This window comes from Corythoichthys intestinalis, chromosome 9 (genome assembly GCF_030265065.1).
Source record: "Corythoichthys intestinalis isolate RoL2023-P3 chromosome 9, ASM3026506v1, whole genome shotgun sequence".
Classification (NCBI taxonomy): Eukaryota; Metazoa; Chordata; class Actinopteri; order Syngnathiformes; family Syngnathidae; genus Corythoichthys; species Corythoichthys intestinalis.
This window is the reverse complement of record NC_080403.1, coordinates 46,201,423-46,217,679: the sequence shown is the minus strand read 5'-3', so window position 1 is coordinate 46,217,679 and position 16,257 is coordinate 46,201,423. Positions and strand designations below refer to the sequence as shown.

General features: G+C 38.6%; 1 protein-coding gene across 2 annotated transcripts in view; it reads left to right on the top strand.

Moving 5' to 3' along the window:
• The window catches only part of LOC130921934 (plexin-A1-like), a 484,623-nt gene that overhangs the window by 229,633 nt on the left and 238,733 nt on the right, over window positions 1-16,257 (top strand). The gene's annotated exons all lie outside the window — the stretch shown is intronic.

The following is a 16,257-nucleotide window of genomic DNA, read 5'->3' as shown; positions in this document are numbered from 1 at the left end:
GTAGAATCTGAAGTATGTGAGATTTAAAGCCAGAAATAATTATTTATATGTTGAATATGACATGCTTTTATTTTGAAATTTTACCCGGAAGTGTGTTCACTAAGCCGCTAATCGTAAGCTTTACACTCAATTACAAAAAAAAGTGCACTTCTCTTTTCATCATGCATGTGGTGTCAGTCATTTTTTGGTTTGCAAGTGCTGTTAACCAGCGATTTTTCATGTTGGAAGTGTCACCTTTTAACCGCATCCATGCATTTTAGAGAAGACTGCCAATGTTTTATAGCAGGCTAAAGTGGTTACTACATTGTCTTTTTTCCAATAGCTTCAATGTAGCAATGCTAACATTTTACAATGTTTAATACAGACTAGGGATGTCCCGATCCAGGTTTTTGCACTTCCGAGCCTATATGATATTGTTTTGCACTTCCGATGCAATACCGATACAGGCCGACACTGATACCGATACCGGCCTATCTGAGCATGTGTTAAAGTTATTTAGCCGCCATATGTTGCACTCTGCCTCTTCGTCTTTGTCGTCCTTTTAGATGAAATGATCCCACATAGCTGACATTTTTACTGATAAAGTCTCTCGCTAAATTGGGAGACGGTAATGTAAATGTAGTGTGTTGAAGATGTGCCGTAAAATGCGGACCAAATTTTAGGGAAACCGAAGCAAAAATTGGAATGGATAATGTAAATCAGTGCGATGGAAAAACCAGACCGGACTTTTTAAAAAAACTGGATCGGAAGTCTGGAACGGAATGTTTCCGTGTTGGTCGATCCGATACCGATGCGGATTTTTTTGCCCATATCGGCGTCCGATCCGATCCAAATATCGGATCAGGACATCTCTAATATAGATGTGTTTTCCTATTTTGTATGTCTGAACTTAAATTCTACACCGTGTTGATGACCAATAAACACATATGAAAGGAACTGGAGTCTCATATGCCATCAACACGCACGTGTGCCGAATGCACTTAGCACACGCAAACACAAATGTTTGGCGATAAATTGCCGCCGTGAAAATTACCAACCTCATTTTTATTTACGTGCGATAAATGGGCTTATTGCATGTCACAATAGGCTTCAACACAAACAATATAGTAGTTATATGAACAATTATGTGGGAATAAACATATCTTATAAAACAGAACATTTTCTTTCTACTTTTGTCACTACTAAAAATACTTTTCATCGCTGTCCTTTCCAATCAGGACATAATACACAAATCTTAATGACATAATGGAGGAGTAAGTGTTTGGCTCTGATTCAAACAGATTCCCCAGCCTTGAAGAAGTCTCCCATTCTTGTTAATTCAGTGATATGATTGAATGGTGGCTAAGTACTTTTCAACAGTCTCCTATTTCAGAAGATTGACCATAATGCCTTGATCAAAAAGAGGTGATTGTTTCCATGTTTGACACACCACAAGGCCTTATTCTAATTGCCTCCTGTCATCTCCCGTTCCATTTTCTTATGTCTCTTGTTGGATTTTTTTTCTTTCTTTCTCCTTCCCAGAAACGAGTGCATTGTTGTGTGCTTGCTGCGTCGGAAAAGTGTGTGCAGACACGTGTTGATGCTATCAGTTCTAATGGAAGTCTAGCTGTCACGAGATAGCGCTGTCTTTCGTTCATCTCTCGCTGTTTTACTCTACTGTTGTCTTTCAAAGGATAGTGTGATCGTACAGACTGATAGGGTTAGAAAAGAAGGTAGGTTAGACAGAGAGGTTAATGGTTTCTCTTCCCCCATCTCACCTTACTCCTCAGTCACTATGAATTGGACATACAATTGGGGTCTCCAGTTGCTTGATGGCGATTAAGGCCTTTTCACAGTAGTGGTAGCATCGCACAGTTTGCCGCGCTGAAACCCGTTCATTGTGTATGGGGGAGGGATTCTTCCCAGCAGCAGTGAGCCATAGATTTCATAATGTATTGACGGGACACGGGGCGCAGGGCCGATAAATAGGGGGCCTGCATTGTTGGCGAGGCCGAGGCGAGCTGTCCGAGTGGAATGACTGACAAAGAGCTTTTTTTTGTTGAAAATTCTTGTGAATAAATTCTTAAATGATCCTCGAATTATTTATAGTTATGGATGTAAAACAGTCTCTATTCTTGATTAATAGCAAAAAAAAAATAAAGAATTGTGCAGTTCGCATTTATTTTACGTAAATATGTCGAAGTACAATGCTAGTTTATTAGTGAATATAACTAGCAGGCGCCTTACGTTATCAGAGCTTTTCCTGTGAAAATTATTGTGAATAAATGCTTAAATACCCTAATTCTTTATTGATATGGACGTAAAACAGTCTCAATTCTTGGTTAAAAGCAGAAAAATGTGGTTAGCATTTATTTTACGTAAATATGTTGAAGTACAATGCTAGTCTGTTAGTGAATGTAGCTAGTGGTCGCCTTATGTAAACAGCTTTTCCAGTGAAAATTCTTGTGAATAAATGCTTAAATCCCCGAATAATTTATAGATATGGACGTAAAACCGTCTCGATTCTTGGTTAAAAGCAAAAAAAAAAAAACGTGGTTAGCATTTATTTTACGTAAATATGTCGAAGTACAATGCTAGTCTGTGAGTGAATGTAGCTAGCGGTCACCTTATGTAAACAGAGCTTTTCCGGTGAAAATTCTTGTGAATAAATGCTTAAATCCCCGAATTATTTATAGATATGGACGTAAAACCGTCTCGATTCTTGGTCAAAAGCAAAAAAAAATAAAATAAAACGTGGTTAGCATTTATTTTATGTAAATATGTCGAAGTACAGTCTGTGAGTGAATGTAGCTAGCGGTCGCCTTATGTAAACAGAGCTTTTCCTGAGAAAATTCTTCTGAATAAATGCTTAAATCCCCAAATTATTTATAGATATGGACGTAAAACAGTCTTGATTCTTTGTTAATAGCAAAAAAAAACAACCGTGTAGTAAGCATTCATTTTACGTCAGTATGTAGAAGTACAATGCTAGTCTGTTTGTGAATGTAGCTCACGGGCGCCTTATGTCAACAGAGCTTTTCCTGAGAAAATTCTTATGAATAAATGCTTAAATCCCCGAATTCTTTATAGATATGAATGTAAAACAGTCTCGATTCTTGGTTAAAAGCACAAAAAAAAAACCACAAAAAAAAAAACGTGCAGTTAGCATTTATTTTACGTAAATATTGCAAACTATTTAAAACGATATCTCAATTCTTGGTATGAGCTTATCAATAACCCTTTAGAATGCAAAATATCATGATATATCATCATTTCGATATTTTGTCACACCCCTACTATAAATACTGTATATCATTTGCGTCAGTAACTGTGTTTCTGGTGTGGCACATGCCCTGAAAATTATTTTTAACATTACTGTTTACATTGACTGACGCTGGGCTGCTATAGGTGTCCAAACACCCCAGTAATGGCAGCCAACCACTAGATGGCTACATACACACATCTCTACTTAGTCAATAGAGTAGAAAGGTATATTGATGTGTCAAGAGGTGTTTTTTCTTTTTCTGTGTCTCAATGCTACCCATTGCCAAATGGCTTGTGGCCTGGTAACAGTCTGCGGTCTGATGGTTGGGGATCCCTGTATTACTAGACAGAAGCTTCAGAGGATCCACAGCAAAACTACTATAACTGCATGATTCAGATCTTTGCAACTCCTTACTATCACTGCTCTGCTATACACCTTTGAGGAATGGCTGTGTTCTCTTCCTCCTTCTCTTCTGCTGGCGACCTGTGTACATAGTGGTGGGTCACTTGGCAGTGCTAATGGAAATGCCAGCTGTGTGGCTCCTCACTCCTCACAAAGTCCATTTACTAAAGTGACAGAGTCATTTACCAGGCAGCCGTCCGCTCCCGTCCGCACTTAATTAGAAGACCTCCAGGCCCGTCTACCTTAGCCACTCACATCTACCCCTCTCTGCTTTTCACTCCTCGACTATTGTCGCTTTTGTTTTCAATGCTTTTTCTAACTTTGACTGCAGTCCTTGTCTGTGCCTGCTGTTTTGCTCCCTCCACTTTATTTTTCCATCTCTACCGCATGCACCACCTGGATACACAACAATGGGCGGGTGTATTGACCTATAGCGTGACATTGGAATTTCTTGGAGGTAATTGGCATTACCATGTATCAATGATTGCAGTTAAGACTGATCAGATTGATTTTTATGAATATTTTCTTTCACATTTTTTTTTTGCAAATTCATTTGTCACACCCACTGCTACACATCTGTTGTTGTTTGGTTTATGAAAGTTATTGCAAAATCTAGAATTCTATGCAAAATTACTCAAATTCCAGTTATCATTACATCTTCAGCTGTCAGCCGTGTCCAATTCGGTGTGTATTTGTGGAAGCAGCAATTTGTTTATCTTCTGATTTAATTTATGGGATGATGTCTGTTGCATCTTTTATTTTGTTTCTTTTGTCTTTTCATTGAGCTTATCGAGGTCCTTTAAATTTCTTGGCCAAGGCAGCAGATTCTTTATAACTACCTTGTACCAGTTTGCTGCCTATCAGTCAACACATCAATCCAGCCATTGATCTTCTAAATCCCTGGCAATCCACTCATTGCAGACATGCTAACCCAAGCTTTGATAGCCCAATCCACTTGTCCCCCAATTGGATATTCAAGTATTGAGAAAGAGAAGCTCTCCTTTTTGGACACTCAGTTGACAGTGCACTTCATTCTACTTTCAGTTGTTCCAGGTGAAGGTGCCAGGTGACATAAAATCTAATATGTTTTCTTAAATGTAGTCCAAGATGCATTTCAAAAATACTTTACTATAAGTTACTAGTTGCCTTTGTCCATTTACTTTACTATAAGTTACTAGTTGCCTTAGTCCATTTATCAACTCTAATATATTAAATTTAAGATCAAAGCAAGATAATATCAGAAAAATTGATGCTGGAATTTTGTCGCAGGATTGCCCGAAAATCTCTGTACAAAATTAGCGTTTCAAAAGACAACACCTGTCTAATAATGTCATGCTGTCACAAATAAATCTCATAGCCAAAAGTGATCTCTTAGGGCAGTGATCCCCAACCACCGGGCCGCGGACCGATACCGGTCTGTGGCGCATTTGCTACCGGGCCGCAGAGAAATATTAAATCATTTCTCAAGGACCACAATCTGGCCTGTGCCTCTTGTCTTGACACATCAATATACCTTTCTACTCTATTGACTAATCCGAGTAGAAATTTGTGTAAGTTGCCATGTAGTGGTTGGCGGCCATTACTGGGGTGTTTGCAAATCTATAGCAGCCCACCGTCAGTCAGTGTAAACAGTAATGTTAGCTGCTGTTGGTTGTGTGCTGCGGGCGGCAACATCTTTGGACAGCATTTTTACTGGGAAAAGGCCACCTGCTGTGGCAGAAGAGGAGCCTACAACCAAGTCAATTCTGCATAATGCGGCTAATAGCTAGCAAATGAGGCAACAAAAGCGAATGCACTTAGAGCATCATAGCTTGTGGCGAACCGTATTGTTAAAGCCAAGACACCTACCCTTCACAATCGAAGAAGAACTCATTATGCCTGTGACAAAGGATATTTGCCGTACAGTTTTAGGAGAGGCCACTGTTAAAAAAGGTTGATTCAGTGTATGATGAGTTACATTTTCCCTGTACATAATTTTCATTTTTCGCCCTGTTTTTTGCCCCATTGAGTAAAAAAAAAGGCTCACATTACACCCGTCTGTGGTGCAAAAAAGGTTGGGGACCACTGTTTTAGGCTATTGATTTTTTTATCTAATGATATAACCTACTTACAGACTTAAATTTACACGTACGTTTGGACATATTTTGTATAAGACAAATCAAATTTATTGTATACCACAATTCAACACAAGGTGTCAATATGCTTTATGTCACATATAAATCAGCAAAGGTGTTATAGTGTAGTGACTTCATGACCGGTGTAATATGGTCCAGTTTCCTTGTATCTGTGAGGACTCTGGAAGCAACATTCTGGATTAGCTGCAGCATCCCGATTCATATTTTGTCAAGATCTGTAAATGTGTCAATGCAATAATCCAATCTGCTGAAAATGTATGCATGGATAATTTTTTCCATGTCTTGTGTAGACAGAGGCCCCTTAAATTTTGGCTACGATTTTTAGGTTGTAATAAGCAGATTCAGCGACAATTCATAATTGAGTGGCAGTTGTCGATGCCAAAGAGCAATGGGGAGCGCTGATTTCTGACCTTTCCTTTTTTGGGCCAAAAATGATCACTGTTTTTTCAGTATTTAGCTGGAGAAAATGCACATCCAATTAACGATTTGATGAATTCATTTACTAAATGAGTGTAAGGGGCAATAGTCATGTGGACACACTGAAATGTAAAGTTGTGCTCCATCATAGGTAAGATAAGTTGTGATTCTCTATAATCTGAGCTAGAAGAAGCATATAAAGGTTAAATGAAAGTGTTCTAAGAATGGACCCCTGAGGTACCCCATATGATATTGGTTCATTGACTTATACTTTCTGATTAACACACAAAGAAATCCATTTCTTGTAAATAAGATTTGAACCAGTGAAGCATGTTGTTACCCACTGTTACAGTCTGCTGAGTACCGTAGTATGTTCTGATCAACCAAGTCAAATACGGCACTGAGATCCAGTAATACCAGAACTGATGATTTCCCTGCATTGCATCATTGTTTCGTAGTTTCAGTGTTGTGCGAAAATACAGATTGTGTTTTTAAAATGCAGGTGAAACTCTTTGAGACAGTGTACAAAAAAGTACTCAGAGCAAAGAGTGGCTACGTTGAAAAAAAAACTACAATATAAAACAGGTTTTCAGTAATTTTACCTTTATTATTATTATTATTTTTGCTGAGTACATAATTCTACATGTTCATAATTTTGATGCCTTCATTGAGAATCTACAATATAAATAGTAGAGGTGTGCAAAATTTCCGATTCTTAGATTTTTCACAATTCGACCGTGGAGGATTCGAGAACCATTCACAAACATCAAAATTCCAATGATTGAGATATTCCAAGTAAAGCGGAACTAAAACACAGTCAGTGCGGTCTTCGGGACGAAATGAGGAACGGACAGAGAGTAGACATCATGCTCAACTTATGCCACTATACATATTTAAAAAAAAAAAAAAAAAACCTGACTGCGACCAGCAGCCGTTACAAACTACGCCCACATAATGCTACGGTAGATATCACATGTATATGGAATTAGACGCGAAATGACACTCGGCGGCATTAGTGTATGTATAGAAAACTAGATGCGAAATGACAGACTAGGCGGCGTTAGCACATGTATTGAAAACTAGATGCGAAATGACAGACTCGCTGGCGTTAGTAAACATCCGCCATCTTAAAGCATTTGACTTGGAAGGCTGTTGTAGCGAACCTTCTGAGCGAACCTAATTAATTTTTTAACTAAAATACTCCTAAATCGGCAACAAAATCTTGACTTGAATGTTGAATCTTTCTTTAAATAATAAAACAAACTAGACAGAAGGGAAATTATGGACTAAAGGGAGCAATTTTAACAACTTTAATGGTTGATTCACAACATTAAATTAATTGTACTTTAAAAGCTGCTCATACAGAATGGGGACTTGAGTATTTTATTTACTGTTTTGAACTGTTAACTTGATAGTGAAATAGTCGTTTATTTAAGCCTGAGAGGATTTTTGTACAATTTTTGTAACTAATGTGCGAAGCATTAAAAGCAGCTAATAGCTGGAGTGGGAGCATCAATAATCGATTAATAATCGAATCGTAGCCTCTGATTCGTAATCGAATGGTTAGTTCCACCAAGATTCCTACCTCTAAAAAAAAGTGTTGAAAAAAAAGAAAACGCACAAACAAGGTTTGTCCAAAAGTCTAAAATTACTAAGTCCCTTGCAGCTCTTTTTTCCTACCTTACACTGTCTGTTTTCAATGTGTAAAAAAATATAGCCTCAGCCAGGCAGGTCCTTTTATGTGTTTAGATTTAATAAGCAATGAAAAGCTGTGTTAAAAGCTTTACATGTCCTTTGGGTTTGGGGGTGACCATCACAAAGCCTGTTAGCTGGACTTTTAAAGGCAGGTGCTAGCGCTCTGTAAAAACAGATTGGAGAGGAAAGGTGGAAAGTTTATATTTAAAATGAGATGTCAAGGCACTTCAATTCAGCTTGGTCCAAACAGAAGGAGAAGGCCAAGAAAGGGGAACTTGAGTTACAGTGTAGAGGCCATTGTAAATAAGGGGAGATGGCAGAAGAGAGGAGCATCCAGCCTTGGTTTATGAGATCATTTAAAGGAGTAATGTGGTACGCTTTTGGAATTGGCTTTCATTAAAAGAGTCCCCAAGGGAGACTGAAAGGGGGATACCAAGAAAGTACCGTATGTCAGAATATATGAAGGCAGCCCATATACAGTGCACTATTATCATAAACATACAGTATATGCTTAATATTAGAATTTGCATAATGTACACGCATTAAAGTGCCTTGTTGACTACAGCAAGATATTTTCCATCCCCATCAGGCTTGTTAACCATAACAGCTTTTTATTGTGTCGACATTTTTTTAAAACCACTCCCACTGAATACAGCACATAGCGTCATCACTTCTGTTGGCGCACGGACAATTGTGCACAATTGGCCATATCTATCATCACACAATGCAATGACAAGGTGATGTAAGCTCACCAAAGGCTGGCAGTGTAAGCAGGATTTACTGCATGTGGCCCCATTGTCTTTAATCACCATCATAATGATATATGGAGAAGTAGATCTGTGAGGAATACTTCTTGCTTTTCTCCTCTTGCTATATCACAAACTAAATAAAAATGGTGTACTCAACTGGAGCTCTTTGTCTAATGCATCTCTCCATTATCTGCTTATTCGTTCAGACTGTTGTTCTTCTAGACATCATTCAGCTCTCCTTTCAAATAGAATCTGGTCTCACACTATTGTGACAATGACACATAGTAAACGTCTGCCACCATAACCTATCTACTCAGCACAATGTCCTCATAGATTCCCCCTGTGCGTATCTTCTCTTACAGTACACCTCCATTCATCCAACTAGCTTCCCCTCCTTCTTTACCTCTCTTGGTTGTATCATTTTGTTTGGATCTCTCTCTCTGGACATTATGGATTTTTTTGTTTTATTAATATTCACCCTCCCCTTGCACAATGCTCTTTTCAAAACATTGTAGCCAGACCCATATATGACTTTTGAGTGAATGAGCTCCATTATGTCACATCTGTCCTACATATCCGTTGTAGTTAGAGCTCACAGGGGACTCTAGGTCTTGAGTTTTAATATTTCATTGCTCTGTTCCTTTGTCGTCCTGGTTTCTCTCCTGCAGCAATCCAGCTTAATGTCTGCACTCTTCTCCAATAGGATTTTTCATATATAGCCATTAACTCTGGTTGCACGTTATAATGAAGCCAAAGTCCCCCATTTATCCCCACATACCAAAGAAACCTGGTGTGTCCGCCCAGGGATGTTTGTTCGATGTTGTTTCTACCTAGTAACCAAGTTGACTCCACAGCGTGATTTAAACTAGCCTTCAGTAGCAACTTTTTTCAACTGCGGGCTAGTGTTTTTTTCATCAACGATGACTATAGGCAAGGCAAATTTATTTATATAGCACAAATGAATTTCAACACAAGGCAATTCAAAGTGCTTTACATTACATGAAGATCATAAAAATCACATTAAAGTCAATAGACCGTAAAAACAAAGACAATCGAAATAGGAAATAAAATTATTAGGGCTGTCAAAATTATCGGGCGGTAATTAATTTTTTAAATCAATCACGTTAAAATATTTGACGCAATTAACGCACATGCTCTGCTCAAACAGATTAAAATGACAGCACTGTGTCATGTCCACTTGTTACTTGTATTTTTTGGGTGTTTTGTCACCCTCTGCTGGCGCTTGGGTGCGACTGATTTTATCGGTTTAAGCACCATGAGCATTGTGTAATTATTGACACCAACACTGGCGAGCTACTCGCTTATTTTTTGATAGAAAATTTTACAAATTTTATCAAAACGAAAAAAATTAAGAGGGGTTTTAATTAAGGCCGGGACTTTAACGCGTTAATTTCGATTAATTAAATATAAAGCTTTTGACGCGTTAAAAATTTTAACGCAATTAATTGTTTCAGTTCCAATTGTCCGCATGCGGAACCTTCCTACTCACGTGTTTCTGGTACGCCGGTAAATCTGACGCACGCAAACAAACACTAACAGTATCAGTGATGGGAGATGATTTTTTATTTGGAAAGTTAGAGGCTAGTTTTTACCTATATAACGCGTCCTGATGGGAAAATGGACAAGAGCATCTTTTTGTGCAAGCTGCCGCCCGCTTTCCTCACCCCCCTCTTCCCGCCCGGCCTTTAACCAGGGCACGGTGGCGGCGGGGTCGGCTTGGCGGTCGCGGCTGCCCCCGGCGGGCCGCCTCGGCAGGCGACTGTGCAAGCTGCTATATGATTACAAAGAAGACATTGAAGTCTGTCGAGTATGTTGCTTTGACATTGGACCACTGGACTTACTTGATCAATTCTATCTCGTAGTGACCGCACATACAATACAAGTCGTCAACAATGAATGGCATTTGGCGTCTTTCGTCCTGACTGTGCAAAAAGCCAACGACAGACAATATGCAGTAAACTGTGCAGAACAGTTTTTTCGGTACGGATTGTTAGAAAACTTAATGTTGAAGTGTTGTGTTGCACTTTAATTGTTGTTTTCTTGCAGTTTTATTATCAGTGTTTACATTTCACTATTTGATAGAAAATGTTTGGCAATATTTTATGCCTCATAGTTTTATCTTGTATACTACGCACTGGAGAGTAGTTAGTTACTGTTTTTTAACTGTTTACATATCTAAAGAAAAATGTTTTCAAAGAACATGAATAATCAGGGTGTCTGAAACACTTGAAACCTGAACAGCTGTATGAGCACTTTGACCAATTGTTTTCTGATGACATTACATATTAACAGCAATAAATTTGTTAAGCTCAAAAAGGCTTTTTTATTGAGAGCATGATTTGTTTTGTCAATATATGGTTTTCAATTAGAATGCGATTAATTTCGATTAATTAATTACAGACCCTGTAATTAACTCGATTAAAAGTTTTAATCGAGTCCCACCACTAGTTGTAATATAAAATATCTATAACTTGTACTAACATTTATCTTTTAAGCACTACAAGTCTTTCTATCCATGGATCGCTTTAACAGAATGTTAATGTTAATGCCATCTTGTTGATTTATTGTTATAATAAACAAATGCAGTACTTATGTACAGTATGTTGAATGTATATATCCGCCTTGTGTCTTCTTTCCATTCCAACAATAATTTACAGAAAAATATGGCATATTTTACAGATGGTTTGAATTGCGATTAATTTTTAAGCTGTGATTAACTCGATTAAAAATTTTAATCATTTGACAGCCCTAAAAATTATACATAAAAATCACATTTAATCACGAATAGAATAAAAAAATAAATGAACAATAAAACAAATACTACTACTACTGCTAATAATTAAAATCGGCAATGGAGATAAGCACAAGAGGAATAAAAAGCAAACTGATTGAAATATATAGACAGTTATGGATATGCAGTGCTAAACAAAAGCGTTTTTAGCCCTGATTTAAAGGAGCTAACAGTTTGAGCATACTTCAGACCTTCAGGTAACTTGTTCCAGAGGTGAGGAGCATAATAACTAAATGCTGCCTCACCCTGCTTGGTTCTTGTTCTTGAACATACAGGAGACCGAATCCAGATGACCTTAGGGTCTAGATGCTTCATAGGAATCTAACAAATCCAGCATTTATTTTGGTCCAAGGCCATTAAGTGTTTTGTAGACGAGCAGTAGTATTTTATAGTCTATCCTTTGACTCACTGGAAGCCAGTGTAACGATTTTAAACCCGCTGCAATGTGGTCCAGTTTCCTTGTATTTTTGAGGACTCTGGCTGCAGCATTCTGTACTAGCTGCAGCTTCCTGACTGATTTTTTATCAAGACCTGTAAATATACTGTTGCAATAGTCCAATCTGCTGAAAATGAATGCATAAGTTTTTCCATGTCTTGTTGAGTCAGAAGCCCCTAAATTCTGGCTATATTTTTAGGTGGTAATAAGCAGATTTAGTGACGGACTTTAGATGGCTATCAAATTTTAGGTCAGAGTCAATAATTACGCCAAGGTTTCTGACTTGAATAGTAACTTTAAGTGACTATAAAAAAATATTTCGTCGACAATTCTTTCATGACAATGACGAGACCATAATGAGCTAAAAATGTGTCGAAAACATAACAATACTAATGCCAATTTTGCCAGAGACGAAAATGCGCCATAGTTTCCGTCACATATTCACAGTATGTGACAGTTTTATGTTTAGTTAGCCTACATTGCAGCAGTGTCTGGTTCTCTCACTCATGTGACGTGCTGCACCCCCCCCCCCCAAAACTCACCAGTGTCCTCTCCAGGCTTGCTTGTTTTGAAACACACAGGAAGATTTGTTTTCTTATCTTGGCAAGTGAGAATATTCAATGTTGCTTTAGCCTTTAAAGGTCTGTGCAAAGTGATCGTCACACACTAAATGTAACTCATAGGATTCATGTTCGCGTTAGCTTTAGGCTAACGCTAACGGCGAGTGTCCTCCTCTTAAACTCTAGGACAGCTTTTTTTTCTTCTTTCTTTCTTTTTTTACATGCAGTTCATGATGTCCATGTGGGTATAATTAATTGAAAAATAATGTATTGTTTTCCTGCTGAATGTGCATGATCATCACAAAGTTGGCATTGTCCTTGTAGACGCTACAGTATGTGCTCGCCTGTCAATGTTCATTCAAAATAATTGGAAACCTTTATTTATTTATTTTTGGAGTAAAACTTCAAAGGGAGCCTTGGACTTAAAGACTTGTAGGCTCTAATAAGCCACAATTGTTCTCTTATACTAAAATATGTTATTAGAAACACTTTTATTATTGCCATTGATTTAAAAATCTATAATATTTAGTACGTTTTGACCTACGGTGATGACGCGGTTGGGATGGACTGGGAGAATAGCTGTGCTAGCTAGCAAGCGTAGCTAATATGACGACTGGCATGAGGGTGGCGTGGCTCAGTGGTAGAGTAGTTGTCCCCCAAACCAGAGGTTGTGGGTTCGATTCTCCGCCCTGATTAACTCGTCTAAGTGTCCTTGAGCAAGATACTGAACCCCACGTTGCTCCTGGTGCTGCGTCACCAGTTGGTAGGTGGCGAGATAGTGTAAAGCGCTTTGAGCGCCTTGAAAGGTGGGAAAGCGCTATATAAGTATAACACCATTTACCATGATTTTGACACAATCTGCTGTTGGTCAGATTTTTTTTACGACAGAGCTGTGGGATGAGTTCCCAACGTCTGACCTCCATCTAATTCCAGGTCATCAGCAGTGTCTTTAAATTAAGGCCGGGACTTTAACGCGTTAATTTTGATTAATTAAATATAAAGCTTTTGACGCGTTAAAGATTTTAACGCAATTAATTGTTTCAGTTCCAATTGTCCGCATGCGGAACCTTCCTACTCACGTGTTTCTGGTACGCCGGTAAATCTGACGCACGCAAACAAACACTAACAGTATCAGTGATGGGAGATGATGTTTTATTTGGACAGTTAGGGGCTAGTTTTTACCTATATAACGCGTCCTGATGGGAAAATGGACAAGAGCATCTTTATGTGCAAGCTGCCGACGCTGCCGCGCGCCTTCCTCGCCCCCCTCTTCCCGCCCGGCCTTTAACCAGGGCACGGTGGCGGCGGGGTCGGCTTGGCGGTCGCGGCTGCCCCCGGCGGGCCGCCTCGGCAGGCGACTGTGCAAGCTGCTATATGATTACAAAGAAGACATTGAAGTCTGTCGAGTATGCTGCTTTGACATTGGACCACTGGACTTCCTTGATCAATTCTGTCTCGGAGTGACCGCACATACAATACAAGTCGTCAACAATGAATGGCATTTGGCGTCTTTCGTCCTGACTGTGCAAAAAGCCAACGACAGACACTATGCAGTAAACTGTGCAGAACAATTTTTTCGGTACGGATTGTTAGAAAACTTAATGTTGAAGTGTTGTGTTGCACTTTAATTGTTGTTTTCTTGCAGTTTTATTATCAGTGTTTACATTTCACTATTTGATAGAAAATGTTTGGCAATATTTTATGCCTCATAGTTTTATCTTGTATACTACGCACTGGAGAGTAGATAGTTACTGTTTTTTAACTGTTTACATATCTAAAGAAAAATGTTTTCAAAGAACATGAATAATCAGGGTGTCTGAAACACTTGAAACCTGAACAGCTGTATGAGCACTTTGAGCAATTGTTTTCTGATGACATTACATATTAACAGCAATAAATTTGTTCAGCTCAAAAAGGCTTTTTTATTTAGAGCATGATTTGTTTTGTCAATATATGGTTTTCAATTAGAATGCGATTAATTTCGATTAATTAATTACAGACCCTGTAATTAACTCGATTAAAAGTTTTAATCGAGTCCCACCACTACTTTAAATCGATCCTAGGCGGCTTGCTGAGATATTGACTTGCTGCCATTTGACAGTTTGTACATTCCTTCATTGCTAATTGCATCATTGCCTTGTTCTTTTTTCGTCTGCCTTTCATCGTGGTTTTCCTTCGTTTTTTTTTAATTATTTTTTTATTGATCCCAACATACAGACCCTTATTGTGTCTCCTTTTCACGATCGCGTTTTTTGTGTGTGTGTGTGTGTGTGTGTGTGTGTGTGTGTGTGTGTGTGTTCAATAAACCCTTTTACGCAATCTCTGTTATTGTTGTCTATCTGATTTGAGCCCTGTTTTCTAATTCTGTGGTCAAGCATGCCACACTTTCTTTTCAGTTGCGTTCCCCTTTCAGGTTTTACCGCACAGACAGACAACGTATGTGGGTTGAGATTCCTTTATAAGGAAAATCATGACTCTAACTTCACGCGTCCTAGTCCTAGTCCTGTGGTTTACGAGCTCGTCTGTTGCACGGGAAACAGGGAGACCTTCATTTAAAAGCTTTTGCTGCTTGTTTTGAGAAACATCAGCAGTGCTGTCCTGCTCATCACTTTTCCGCTCAGGTTCAAATAGGAAGGGCAGAACCGACGACATGTTTATGTAGCTAACAAGTGACAATGTAGAAGTACGGCAGCGCTGCCCAGTGATGTCACCGTCCAGAGTGCATTGCGTCGTCAACAACAATGGTGACCTACTACTCAATTTTTTTCAAATTTTCTAAAAACGAAAACATTAAGAGGGGTTTGGATATGAAATTATTATAACTCATACTAACATTCATCTTTTAAGAACTACAAGTCTTTCTGTCCGTGGTTCCCTTTAATTTTACAGACAAAAACATTTTGAGTAAACGTCGACTTAAACTAGACGACGACAAACACATTTTGAAATGACTAGAATATGACTACGACTAATAAGTATTATTGTCCAAAGACTAAGACCAAGGCAAAAATTAAAAGGGCGGCCAAAAACAACACTGGTGCAGGCACACACACACTCACGCATTATGAGAAACGGATCAGGTAACTCAACAACTTGCCGCCTGTTAGCCACAAAACGTTAATAATGGTTTTGCCACTATCAATCAGTGGTCTCCAATAAGTGGATGGCAGTCAGGATGCATATGACAATTTTTTTCTGGAAGAGTAATGGCCCGCAGACTTTGCTGGTCTTTACATTAGTAAATGTATGTATATGTGTAACACGGCATAGCCAATCAGTTTGTTGAGTTAGAGCAGCCTTGCCAGCTGGTGTGTACAAGTGAGGCAAGTGGTGAAAAATAAAGTTAAGCGTAAGCAGATGGTGTCATCCTTTCATACAAGAAAACGGTAAATATTAGTTTTTAGTCTGCTGACTTGTTATTGTTCAGAATATACAGTACATTGTTTTTAAATTTGGAGAGATGGCGAGAAGGAAATGTGGTATTTGTCATATAGCAAAATGGCTTTTGGCATACGGAATTGTTTTTTGGCATATGGCAACTTTTTGGTATATGGCAAAATGGCTTTTGGCATATGGCAGTTTTTTGGTATATGGCAAAATGGCTTTTGGCATATAGATTTTTTTTATATATATATGGCTAAATGGCTTTTGGCAAATGGCATTTTTTTGTATGGCTGTCAATATCATCGCCTTACTTGCGTGCCAGTTGAATGTCAATGGTAAGTGTATAGTCAAAAATCACAACCACACGTTTTCTGCCATGTAAAATGAATGGGGAAATTTGGACGTGGATGGCCGTCAAAGGCA